Source organism: Psammomys obesus, unplaced genomic scaffold (genome assembly GCF_907164565.1).
Source record: "Psammomys obesus unplaced genomic scaffold, mPsaObe1.curated_primary_1811, whole genome shotgun sequence".
NCBI lineage: Eukaryota > Metazoa > Chordata > Mammalia > Rodentia > Muridae > Psammomys > Psammomys obesus.
In genome coordinates, this window is record NW_026587216.1 from 31,669,775 (window position 1) to 31,682,463 (window position 12,689).

A 12,689-nucleotide genomic window follows, 5' to 3' on the forward strand; every position below is an offset into this window, starting at 1 on the left:
CAATACCATCGATGTGTGCTAGCATGACCTCAGAACCACCATCAGTTTGGTATAGCATGAAATCAACATCGCTGCCAAATGTGTTTGAATTTACATGACCTCGCCACCACCATCAGTGTGGAGTAACCAATACAAGGTCACATCACTGCCAATGTTCTTGGGCTTGTCTACCAGTGAAATCAGCCTGTTCTGTCTAGAAAGTAAGGGCAAGGCCAACAATCTTGTCAGAAAGTTCAAATAGTCTCCAAAGACCACTTGGATTTATTTCCTTAATAAGTACACATAAAAATGTAAGCATATTTTTTTCTTTTCTTTTTTTTCCAAGTTAAGGTTTCTCTGTGTAACCATGGCTGTCCTAGAACTTGATCTGTAGACCAGGTTGGCCTCAAACTCAAAGAGATCTGCCTGCCTCTGCCTTCCAAGTACTGGAACTAAAGGCAGGCATCACCACTCAGTGCATATTTTCTTTTGTATTACTACTATTTGAGGTCTTGTTTTAACAATTTTTAACAGGTCTACTATCTCATCCACTGTTCCACCATCTAACATCTTCATAAATTATTCACTATCTAGAATGATGAAAAGGGATTATCTTTCACTTCTCTGTTCTTTGGAATGATAATACAAGTTCCTTGCAGTTCTAAACTTCAAGATATATTTTATATTAATCAGTATATTGTTTACATTATAGCTATAATGATGGTATACTATTATATCATATAAACATAAATAATTGCATTTTTAATATCTCATATTACCAAACATATGTATATATAACATTCTAATGGCTAGCTGCAAATACAAAGGGATTCTTCAGGTTCCATTTGTCATTTTATTTCTCACAATTCCTCTCTCTCTCTTTGAATTCTAGTCAATAAACTTTAGAGTAGTTTTTTTTCCCCATTAAGCACACAATCTCTATTTAGAGGATGATGCATCAGATTTTTGTGAGTCTATTGCCACATAATATTTATGTCGTTGAAAATAAATTTCTTCTGCTGAGCTCTCCAGGTTGGTATTTGATAATACTGTTTGTTTTCTGGAACAAATGAATGTAAGTATGAGTTTAATTTAATATTTTTAGGCAAATAAAAGTGCTTCTTGTTGTCCATAAGCTTTACTTTACAACCGGTCCACAGTCAGATGTCTGATCATAGTGGGAGTCGGATAAGGAGCTTCTGCAAGCCTGGCACATTCCACAGGGAAAATAGGTCCTACTGCAGAGGGAGACACGGGGATCATTTAGTTTTAGGGAGGATGTTTCCAATTTTAACTTACTGGATATTCAATAGGTTTCTATCTTACTTGTTCAATTGCTTTTCATCATTCACTTTTTAAATATATTTTATTTTATATTTTTATTTTATTTTTTATATTAATTATAGTTTATTCACTTTGTATCCCAGCTGTAGCCCCCTCCCTCCCTCTTTATCCCACCCTCCCTCCATCATCTTCTCCCAAGCCCCTCTCCAAGTCACTTTTAATACTTTATGCTTCCCTGACTTATCACGAAGCTCAAATATAAACCAAACTTCAGTAAGTTGGTCATTTAAAAAGAATAAAGTAAAATCAACCAATGTACTAGTTACCAGTGAGGGATTTAGTTGATTTTTATTGGCCCAGCTTTTGAATCTTTGTCCTACAGAATATTTCAGGAAATCTTCAGTGCAAGTAGTTCTAGTAGTTCTACAACAACTTTGATTTGCTTTCAGAACAGGCCATTTTTGCACAGAGGCTGAAATCACATAGTGGGCTGAAATAACTCTGGCTTCCACTGTCACTCAGACAAAGTGATTATATTTATACTAGTAAGTATTGTAGTATTGATATTTGTCTTTCCAATCCCTTTAAAAATAAAGAATCTCTTCTCCTTAAACTCTGAAGCAATTTCAATACCTTATATAAGACCTCCATTTCTTCAAGATGATTTAACTTTTACCTGATTTAAGCAACAAAATAGCCCTCAAAGATACTTAAAGCCATGTGGTAATTAACATAACTGCATTTAGATGCCATTCATGACTGATAATTCCAACACCTTGTGGGAAAAAAGTTGCATGCTGTAAACATTATAAACATATTCAAATAAGCTTAACACAATCTGCCATGCTTATTTCTGCCTAGATCATGGACCAGTGAAATGGTTAATGCAAATGGATTTATAATTTGCTTTGGGGGGCCAGTTTCTTCTCCTTATTTATTAGCCCAGCTGATGGGGCAGATTTGATGAGGCACTTCTGGAATAATTGAGTCATCACACAAAGAAGGCTGCTAGCATTCAGAGTGGTTTTATCAGCAGCAAGCAGGCCTGATTACTGACAATTACACTCTGATCCGGTGATGGAGGAGAAAGAGCCAACGAGTGGGAAATGTCCGTGTTTCTATCCAGGAATAATTTCTACATTCATTTTACATGCTAAGTGTTTCCTATCTCTGCATAATAAACTGTAAACAGGAATAGATGGCACAATGTCCCTTAATATTTCCTGGTAATGAAGACACAAATGTACAGTGAATGCTGATAAATATAGATGAAACATAAGCTCTTCTCTCAGTCGGTATTGTTACCTTTAAAACAAATGCATTTTTGTGGTAAAAGCATAATCATTGCTAATGCAAAAAAATGACATAAGATTGAAACTGTCCTTGTAACTACATAGAAACTTTGCAAAACTCCTGTTAATCACAACTGCTTTAAAGACTGGTGAGCTGAATGTTGAGAGTCTAGAAACCATATCATTCTGTGTCTCAACAGAAAAACTCCTTGGGTTTTTCTGGGGACAGTGTGGCAGTGACCTCCAGAAGAACACACCTTAATTCCAGCAGAAAAAATAATGAGGCCAGCACTGGAGACACCTTCACTAGGATGGATTTCAAATTCCCTTCTGTAAGGCATTCCAACAGGATACATCTGATTATGAATAATAAAGTTGCCCATGGCCCCTGATCTGCCACAGGCAATGAGTTACTACCTTCATCAGGCAGCTTTTAACCAACTTGTTTATGACATGGTTTATCAGCAAAGAACCATGGTCAAAAATGTATCTGACAGAGCTGCCTGCTAATCCAGTCTTCCCTCTGACTCAGGATTGGGTTTGAAATGCCCAGGAAACAGGAAGGTTGATATTTCTTAATGTGGCACCTTAGATTTTAGTAGGAACACTCTAATTTCTTATAATATCAAGTTTCTTCTTTAAAAAAAAAAAGCCAATCAGGTGTAAAGCCATAAATTATGAACCTGCCTGGATCTGTTTGTTTAATCTTTTCTTTACAGCCCCTTCCTGGCTTCCAAAGAAATAAAAGTTATTCTCTGTTCTCCTGTGGTAACCATGGAAACCATGTTTTATTACACTAACCACTCAAAGCTTGTGTTACAACTAAATGTGCTATTTTGAGTAAATCTATACTAAACATCCTTATAATGTCAAAACACTTTTAATGGAGTTCAAAGAACACTTGTTGATTAAAAAAAAAAAAACAAGGCTTTTCATTATGCAAAGAGAATTTTCTCTCTTTAGGCTATTTTATTGTATACATGATCACAAAGTATTTTTGATATCCTTGGACATTCTGTACTTTTCTTACTACCTTCAAGAGGACCTTTAGAGTATTTTCAACAAGCCTGATATATATTTTTTTTTTTATCAATTGTAACTGTTTGGTTTTCATTAACATGTTCTTAATACTATTTAAATATGAATTAAGGTTAAAAGCTATAGCCATTTGTCTTCATTGTCTAATGATGAAAATAAAATCGGAGAACCTCCTGAAGTTTAAAAAAAAAATGGCATGACTCTTGGTTGATGCCAATGAGTTAATGGATTTTGAAAAATAATTCTTAGACTTGTATAATTATTGTAAACTAGAATCTTTAATATAGATTATTTTCATGTATCTTTCTTCTAAAATAATAATGGTTCAATATACAGTTTCTAGGCAGCAGTATACATATTGCCCCATAAGAAATAATGGGTATAGAAAGATATTTAAGTCACAACTCTTGTCTTCAACAGTACAAATCAGCAAGCCAAGAATCCCAATATGACGTGGACCATCCTAAGAAAGAAGGGGACACAAAAACCAGTGGATATGAGTGCAGCCCAGACATGTTCTAGATGACTGTAATTCCTGAGACATTTAGAGAACCCTACATAAAAAGCAAAATGTTCTCAAAGACCAACTGAAAGGTTGTTAATAGACAAACTGGTTTGGTCAATGCATTAAATCTATATTTTCATACAGTTGCACAAGGGTTAAAGACAGTAGGTGAAATTAGCTGAAATAAAATGTCTTCAATTTTTTTATTTTATTTGTAACTTTCCAAAAAACTTCTCCCTTCAGGATGAGAACTGTAAAATATGCCCGAATCATGATTGACAGCATCCCCCAGAATCCTGTACTCCCAAGAGAATTTTGATGGCCTGCTCATTTCTGATGGTTAGGTTCTGCCTTGCAATCTCCTTCCTCATGTCTTTTTGCTTTTACTTAGGCTTGGGTAGGTCATGGAAGGAGACATGTGTCCCCTAGAAACAATTTTATGGCTATGGTAAGTGTTCAATATATTCCTGAGGAAATAAGCCTAAAATAATCCTTTTCAGATTCTTGAGATTATAGCTTACTAATTGATTTAAATAAATTCCAGGCACTCACATCTGGTATGCTATAGGTTTAGTCACTTTGGTTGCTCAGCCAGCTAAAGGGTGTACTTGTTTGCTGTGAGAAAATGTCTTGCTGTATATCCCAGAGGACCACAGAGTCACAAGTACTAGGGTCGGAGTTCTGAGCTACCCTACCCAGAATTCTTTTCTTCCTGTGTGCTAAAATGTTTTTCCAATGCAAAGAAATCAATGTGTGAATTGTGACAGATCTATGCCATATTTTTAACCCTAACATCAACTTTTACTTCATTTACATGAAAAATTACATAACTTTAAATTGTTTCTTCTTGAGAAATAAGCCAAATTTGAAATGAAATACAGTTAGCCAGATTTGAGGAAATGACTTGTCTAGGAAGGCTGCTGACCCATTTAAGCTCTATGAGAACCGCATTCTTAGGGTCTCCTTTTTCTCATTCAAAATTTGCCAGCAGGTCCTAACCATTGGGCAACTACATTTTACTTTAAGTGGACATATGGCCACATACTCAAAACTGAGTTTGATAGTACAGAGAAAAATGAAACTAATCATATCCAGGAAGAAAGATAAAACATGCCTAGCAATTTTATCAACAGTGAAAGGAGATAGAATTTACTAGCCAAATGTCTCTCGTTCTTTACTGGAGTCTTATCAGGAAACACGCAGTGCCTATGCACTGAGCTTCTCAATATCCCTTCATCATCCTGACATGGATATAGGAATTCCATATTACCAATTTACATACAAAGTCAGGGCAGTCAAGTAGGATCACTAGCAGCTTCCTATCACGTAGATGACAAGTTGTTGACACAGCAGCCTCTGCTTGCTTGTATGAGCTGAACTTGTGCAGCAGAGACCTGGGTTGCTGCCTTCTCTGATACTCCATTATCTTACCCTACCTCATGTTCACTCAGGCTCACTGAAGAAGTCAACAACACAAGCATTCCTTTGTTTTTTCAGGAAAACAACTACTGCATTTACAGAAATAAGATATGTAGCATTTTTTGAAAGAGAGAAGTGTAACAAAATGGAAGATATAGTCACCAAGTACCAATAATTATCACTTACATCACCAAATAAATAAGCTTAGACTATCAATATTGGCCTTTCAAAAACTTGCTTCATTTAGAGACAGAATAGTCTTCCTGGGAGTTATATTACTAGCTGTAAATATCTCCTACCTATTGGTTGGCTTATTCTATTACTTTTCTATTATTTCTTTAACAAATATTCATAAACTAAACTGCTTTAAAGAACAGACCTATGAATATGTTACAGTTGTGGAGGTCCCAGGATATTTTTTTAGATTGAAAGAAATCTTTATATTACAATTAATTTCAATAATTTTACAGGTATACAATATTTGAAAGAATGATATGCTTTTTTTTCCAAGCAAGATTAGAAGAACTTGGAAGATTTTGAATATAAAATACAAAAAAGGGTGGAGATTTAGACAACTATACTCAGACTTTGATTAAAGCCAGCTTTCTGAGTATGGAGAAAACAAAATTTTATATATATAACATAAGAATAATAGTAGTAAGTTTGATTTATGAAATATAAGTAAAAACATGTCTGTCTTTTAGTCAAACATGAAAAAATCATTTAAATATACTTTCTAAATAATTTTGTTTTAAATGTTGGATGGATGTTTTAAATAAGGCCTTGTCCATGTAGTACAGAGAGCTTATTTTTTTGTTACTATCATTTATTACAATTTATTCAATTTGTAACTTGGCTATGGCTCCCTCCCTTGTCTCCTTCCGATCCCACCCTCCCTCCCCTTTCTCCCCCTATGTCCCTCCCCTAGTGCACTGATAGGGGAGGTCCTCCTCCCCTTCCATCTGACCCTAGCCTATCAGGTCTCATCTGGACTGGTTGCATTGTCTTCCTCTGTGGCCTGGTAAGGCTGCTCCCCACAGGGGGAGGTGATCAGAGAGCCTGCTACTGAGTTCATGCCAGAGAAAGCCCCTGCTCCTCTGACTAGGGACCCCACTTGGAAACTGACTCTATGGGCTACATATGGGGTTTAGGTCCTTTCCATGCATTGTCCTTGGTTAGGGTATCATTTTTTTTTCAGGATCCCCGGGGCTCAGGTTTTTTTTTTGGCTCTGTTGTTCTCCTTTGGAGCTCCTGTCCCCTCCAGGTCTTTCTATCTCCCCCTTCTTTCATAAGATTCTCTGCATTCTGCCCAAAGTTTGGCTATGAGTCTCAGCCTCTGCTTTGATACCTCAATGAGTCTTTCAGAGGCCCTCTGTGGTAGGCTCCTGTCCTGTTCCGTGTCTTCTCCTGCTTCCGATGTCTATCACGTTTGTCATTCTGAATGAGGATTGAGCATCTTTCCTAGGGTCTTCCTTATTGTTTACCTTTTTTAGGAGTATAGATTTTTAGTATGTTTATCCCATATTATTTGGCCGATATCCACTTATAAGTGAGTATATACCATGTGTATCTTTCTGCTTCTGGGATACCTCATTTTTATGGTCTCATCAGTGTAAAATCACTACAAGCTACACTTATCTATTTCCTTACTCACCTTCCTTGACAGAGTACAGTTCCTTATCCTTGACAAAATGGAGCTGCTGTATGACACTAAGAGTTATTCCTGCCTCTGTAGGTTGATGCTTTCCTTGACTATGCCCCCCTTTATCTTCAAAGCTGGCAAGGGTGATTGGATTGAACCCCTCTTCAACTCTAGCTCCCTGAGTTGTTCTACTGCCCGTTTCATAAGAACCATGGGAAGCTGGCTCTTTCTCTGCAGGCCAGGATTTTTCTTACCATCTCAAAGTTCTTAACTGACTCATATCCCTTTTGTTTTGCAAGGTAACACATTCACTAGCTTCAGGCACTTCTTTGGGTGAAAGGGAGGCGACTGTCCTACAAGCCACCATCTCAAGTCACCTACATGAATTCTTAATATTTTAGTACTAGAGCTCCTCATTATCATACATGTGATGCCTCAAATCTCGGTGCCAGTATTAATAAATACCAATCTTTATTGGTTCAAGTTAAAATCAAGTTTTAACTTCCCATATATTTTGTAAGGACAGTGAAGTTGAAGAGGTATTTTGAAGGGAAATTTTACTTTTAAATAGGCATCACTTACCTTCCTAGCAGCTATTGAATTTGAACCGAAGAGTTGTCATTGCTAAGGGGGAGGCATCATCAGAGAAAATATGGAAAGAAGAAAAGAGAAACTTTAATTAAAAAGTAATTATATACAGTTTATATACAGTTATGTACAGTTTACTACATAAAGCAATCCTATAGAACAGTAATTCTCAAGCTGTAGGTCTTGTCTCCTTTGGCAAACCTCTATTTTCAAAATTATTTACATTACAAATCAACAACAGTAGTAAAATTAGAGTTATGATGTAGCAACGCAAAGAATTTATTATTTGGGGTCACCACACGTAAGAAAATGTGTTAAAGGGTTACAGCATTAGGAAGGTTGAGAACCAGTGCTTTGGCATAGTACGCAAACTGAGTATCAGAATACGAGCCTGGGAAGTATCACATTCAATAACCAGACATATTATTTTAAAGACTATCCTACAACAAGAAAAACAGGTGTCCACCATTAAGAGAAACATTGTTTATATGTGAGACCTTTGTACATAAGTACTGTTGAGAACCTTTTATAGGAACACACCTGAGAGGGAAAATGAATTATCAACGATAGTCTTTTAAAAAAAGAATCAGTGGTTTAACACTAATTTCTAATCAGATCCTACAGAAAGGAACAGCCCGCATGGCAGCTGTACTTTTCCCAGGGTTAATTACCTTTCACTGCTCTCTACTAATGAGTCAGCTGTTCCTGCACCACACACTACCCTGGTTCATCTGGAGCTGGAGCTGTGGACAAACACAGGAGTGACAGGCCTATTTACATAGGGGGGTGCTGTAAAGATTTCAAAGGTTGTTTTTTTTAAAAATCCTTTACTGCTCTTATGTTTCCCAGATAAAATTATTTTTGACAAATAAGGCTTTATTTGATCAATGACTTTTCTCCCTGGAAACAGAGTTCATCACTGATAGACATATAACAGTAAAAGCCTTGGAAGGAGGTGAACTTCACTGATTCCCTCAAAATCTTTGTGCCACTTGCTCTGTAGTACCATAGTGTGGCAAAACCCCAGTGCAATGAAAGACAAATAAGCTCTGATTTTTACAGCTTCCTTCACTTTTAAAAAGATTTCTTTAAGATAGTTTTGTTACTGAAAATTATATTCAACAGTAGAAAAGAGATTAAGAGAAAAGGATGCCTCATAAAGCTTTGTGACTGCAAAGTAAATTCCAAAATTAAGAAACTTGAAAATTATGTCTTGGTCTGTGTCAAGATCATTTTTTGATACTATATAATTGCTAGACAGAACACACACACACACACACACTATGCACATACATATATATGTTAATCTATGTATACATATGCCTACATCCTATAGATGATTGACTACCGATATTACAGCTCTTTTAACTAAATGACTTCTCTTTCCATCATGTGATGTGGACACAATGTGCCTTTATAGAATTTGAACAGTTTACATAATTTGAACAGATTATAAATCTCTTTTGCCTTTTAAATCCAGAGGTAGCTGAGGGGCTAGCCTAACAGTAAAGTAGCATGCAGCTCTATTTCAACATATCCCAAATGTCTCGGAATAAAAGCCCCTGTTCTGCTGGAAAGTTCCAGGCTCGAACTCCCAAACTCTTAGGCCAGTGACTCTTGGACTTTCTAACAACTAGAGACTAGCTGGGTGTCTTGTTAATAGGCAGGATCTCATATGAACACTGCAAGGTCTGGCATGACATCACAAAGAGCTCACACAACTCCAGGTGTTCCTGTTAGTTCAGAGGCTACACTAGTAGCAGAGTAATGGAGCAGAGGTTCTTAAGTGTTAGCCTGCACCAGAGTTATGTAGAAGCTTGATTCAGCCCAGAGAACTGATTCCAGTTACAGAGGGGGACCTGACCTGAGAATCTGTATTTCTAACAAGTCCTTGGATGATGCTAATGCTGAACATTGGAGACTGCACTTTGTGAACCACTGCTTTAACTACTCATTACTAAACTCACCAAAGAGTCCGAAAACTCAAAAGCTAACAAATGCCCACATGGAACAGACAAGCAGGTCCTCTTTATTTCCGAGCCATTTGTTTGCTCTAGCATTAATACCTCATGATAGAAACCAGCAGATAAAAACTGAATGTTCTGTCCCAACATTGAAGCACATTCTGAAAAACACTTTATAGATTATTGAACTTGCTCTTACCTTCAGATGAAGCCCAAATCGAAGACTTTGCGCAATATTTAAATTTTAATTAATAATTAATATTTTAATTGTTTTTCAAAAAGCAAATAAAATATGGGAATAAATTAATTAGAAATTATGAAATAAGACAAATTAAAATGTCAAGCAATGATACAAATTCCTTGAGACATTCAGAGTAAGAAGCCTAGTAAATTCTTTTAAATGGCACAGTATATTTCTGATACGCGCTCACATGAGAATTGTTCTGCATTGATTACTTCTATTTTGAAAAACACATTATACTACAGATTTCTTGGAGGATGGAACAAAAACTGTTTTTCATCTACTATATATATATAATATTTGAATTGTTCTTCATGTAGATAGCACACTGTCAGAGCCCTGACCAGGGTATTTTGTAACACTGTTAGAAAGAGAGGAGTAATGAGAGAAATTAGAATGAAATATTTCCCTGGTGTTTTTATTAAGGAAATGGAGAGTAGCTCTCAAAACAGCAGACTATCACTAAACAAAAGACAGGGGCTTTAGCACTGATCTCTCCAGGACAGGGAAGATTTCCCTGGGCATGAACTTTATATATCAGCACTTATATATAAGCTCAGAGAATAGGGCTCCATGCTTGTGGGTTCAGTAAGCAAATGATAAAGGTTCTAAAGGTATCAATGTTCCTTCTGAGTTATTTGGTTCTGCTGCCCCACAGAAAAAAAAAAATGGACAATGTCAATCCCATATAAATATAAGAGGACAATACTATCACAAATAATGAATTCTCTGAATGTGTAATAAATGCTCTGGGTACAGAATTGCATTTTTTAGGTAAGCCAGTAACTTATACACTAAAATCTTCTTTCAGCACCTATTCTCCTGGAGAAGAGAAGCCAGTCAAAGCTCAAGTCCTCTGCACATGACAGGCATAAAAGTTCTGCCACTCTGATAGGGAAGATAATCCTGCCGTACAAATCAAGGAGACATACAAATAAAGATCTTTGAAATACAGGTGCTGAATTCACTTACTGCTGATTTAGTACAAACATCAAGTTATACAGTTTGAGAGAAAACACAAATGAACATATTTTGGCCATATTTTTTTTTTCTGAAAAAGGAGGTGCAAGAATAAAATTCTTCAGAACTATGGAAACCCAGATCTTAAAAGATAATTAATGCAATGTGTTTTCATAATCCCACAAATGTTGAAGGCAGATAAAAAATGGCATGGGCTGAGAGTGCAAAGGAATCCTAACTTTGCCCATACTTATATGGCTTTTAAGAGTTATAATAAATCTGATTATATAATTGAGGTCATTTGAGATTTGCTGTTTCATGGGATGGCTCAGAGGTCAGTCCAGTTCAGTTCATGCTGGTTGTGTCATTTATCCAATTGCATCACCAACTAATGAACCTTTGCTGAATCAGCATGGTTAGTGCTGGTAGATACTGAGGAAAGCTTCTTCGTTTATTTTTTAAAAATTATCTCATTATATATTGATAAATTAGAATTATACACATTCTGTGTACGAAATGGAATTGTTGAATTAAGCTGGTTAACATAGCTACACCACAGCAAATATTTATCAGTTATTCACCTACTCTACAGAGACATTCTACCTTTGGCTATTTCCCCTTCTAGCCCATCTCCAAAATAAGCAATATGCAGCTGCTTAATTTTTCTGGGTTTTCTATTACATGAAAGTTTTGAAAAGACATATGCAGAAGTAAAATATCTCCAAACTATAGAATCCCTGCTCTTAAAGACCTAATTTGTATGACTTGTTTTCTAAGTTGGCAAGAATGTTCATGAAAATAACACCTTGCTTTAGTTAACTAGAAAAGCTTCCTTTCATATCTTTAACTCTTCCTTTCCCCCATCCCACCCACCTCACCTGCCCTCTTCCAGCCCCACCTGCTCTTCTCAGACTGGAAACTCCTGTGTACAGGGATGAGCATCTCCACCTCCCTCCAAGAGGAAGTGTCCTGTGAGACTGATGTCATCTGAATGAGGATCAGCCTACTAATTAATTAGATAAGGGGACTCCGGGGGAAGGCCACTGCCTCTGTGGTATATATTTTAAGAAAATACTATATTAAATCAACAAATTAAATATTTACAGATAAAACATGCAAACTCCCAGAGCATGCTGCAAAAGTGATGAGCATAAAGGTATACATTCAGACTAGATAACATGGTGAATAAATGCATAGTTAAAGCTGATTATCTTGTTCTGTTGATGCTGTGCCTGAAAAGGAAAGAGAACCTTTTTAGTTTTTGTTTCTTTTGTTTTTGAGACATCTTACTGTTTAGCTCAGGATGTCCTGGAACTCACTATGTAGTCTAGACGGGCCTGAAACTCAGAACAAGTTTTCTGTCTCTGGAGTGTTGGAATTATAGGTAATGAGGCACTATACCTAGTTGGGTAATAATATCATGAATAATTTATTAATAAACACTTTACAAATAAACAAAAGCAGGGCCTGGTAGGATAACTTGATAAAACGCTTGCCATGAGAGTACGAGGACCTGAGTTTAGACCTCCAGCACTTAGGTGAACACTGGTAAAATCATGTGTGCCTGAATTCCTAGACTTGTAGAGGCAGAGACAGGCAGATCTTGGAGGTTTGCTTGCTGATCAGTCTAGCCAAAATAGATTCAGTAAGAGATGCTGTCTCAAAGAAACAAACAAACAAAAAACCAAAATAACGATGTGGAGAGTGGCAGAGGAAGACATCCAACCTCAGCCTCTGGGTGTAGTATGTGCATGCATGGCCGAGTGCTGCCCCTCCC

General features: G+C 36.6%; 1 protein-coding gene across 3 annotated transcripts in view; it reads right to left on the reverse strand.

The window, feature by feature from the left end:
* St18 (ST18 C2H2C-type zinc finger transcription factor) overlaps positions 1 to 12,689 on the reverse strand; it is a 133,377-nt gene that overhangs the window by 103,230 nt on the left and 17,458 nt on the right. For 2 of the 3 annotated variants that reach the window (XM_055603514.1, XM_055603515.1), the window contains exon 2: positions 7,742 to 7,783. The gene's annotated coding sequence lies outside the window, so the exon portion shown is untranslated. Of the gene's footprint in view, positions 1 to 6,865; positions 6,916 to 7,741; positions 7,784 to 12,689 lie in introns of those variants that run through there. The other variant, XM_055603516.1, reaches the window with a different exon arrangement.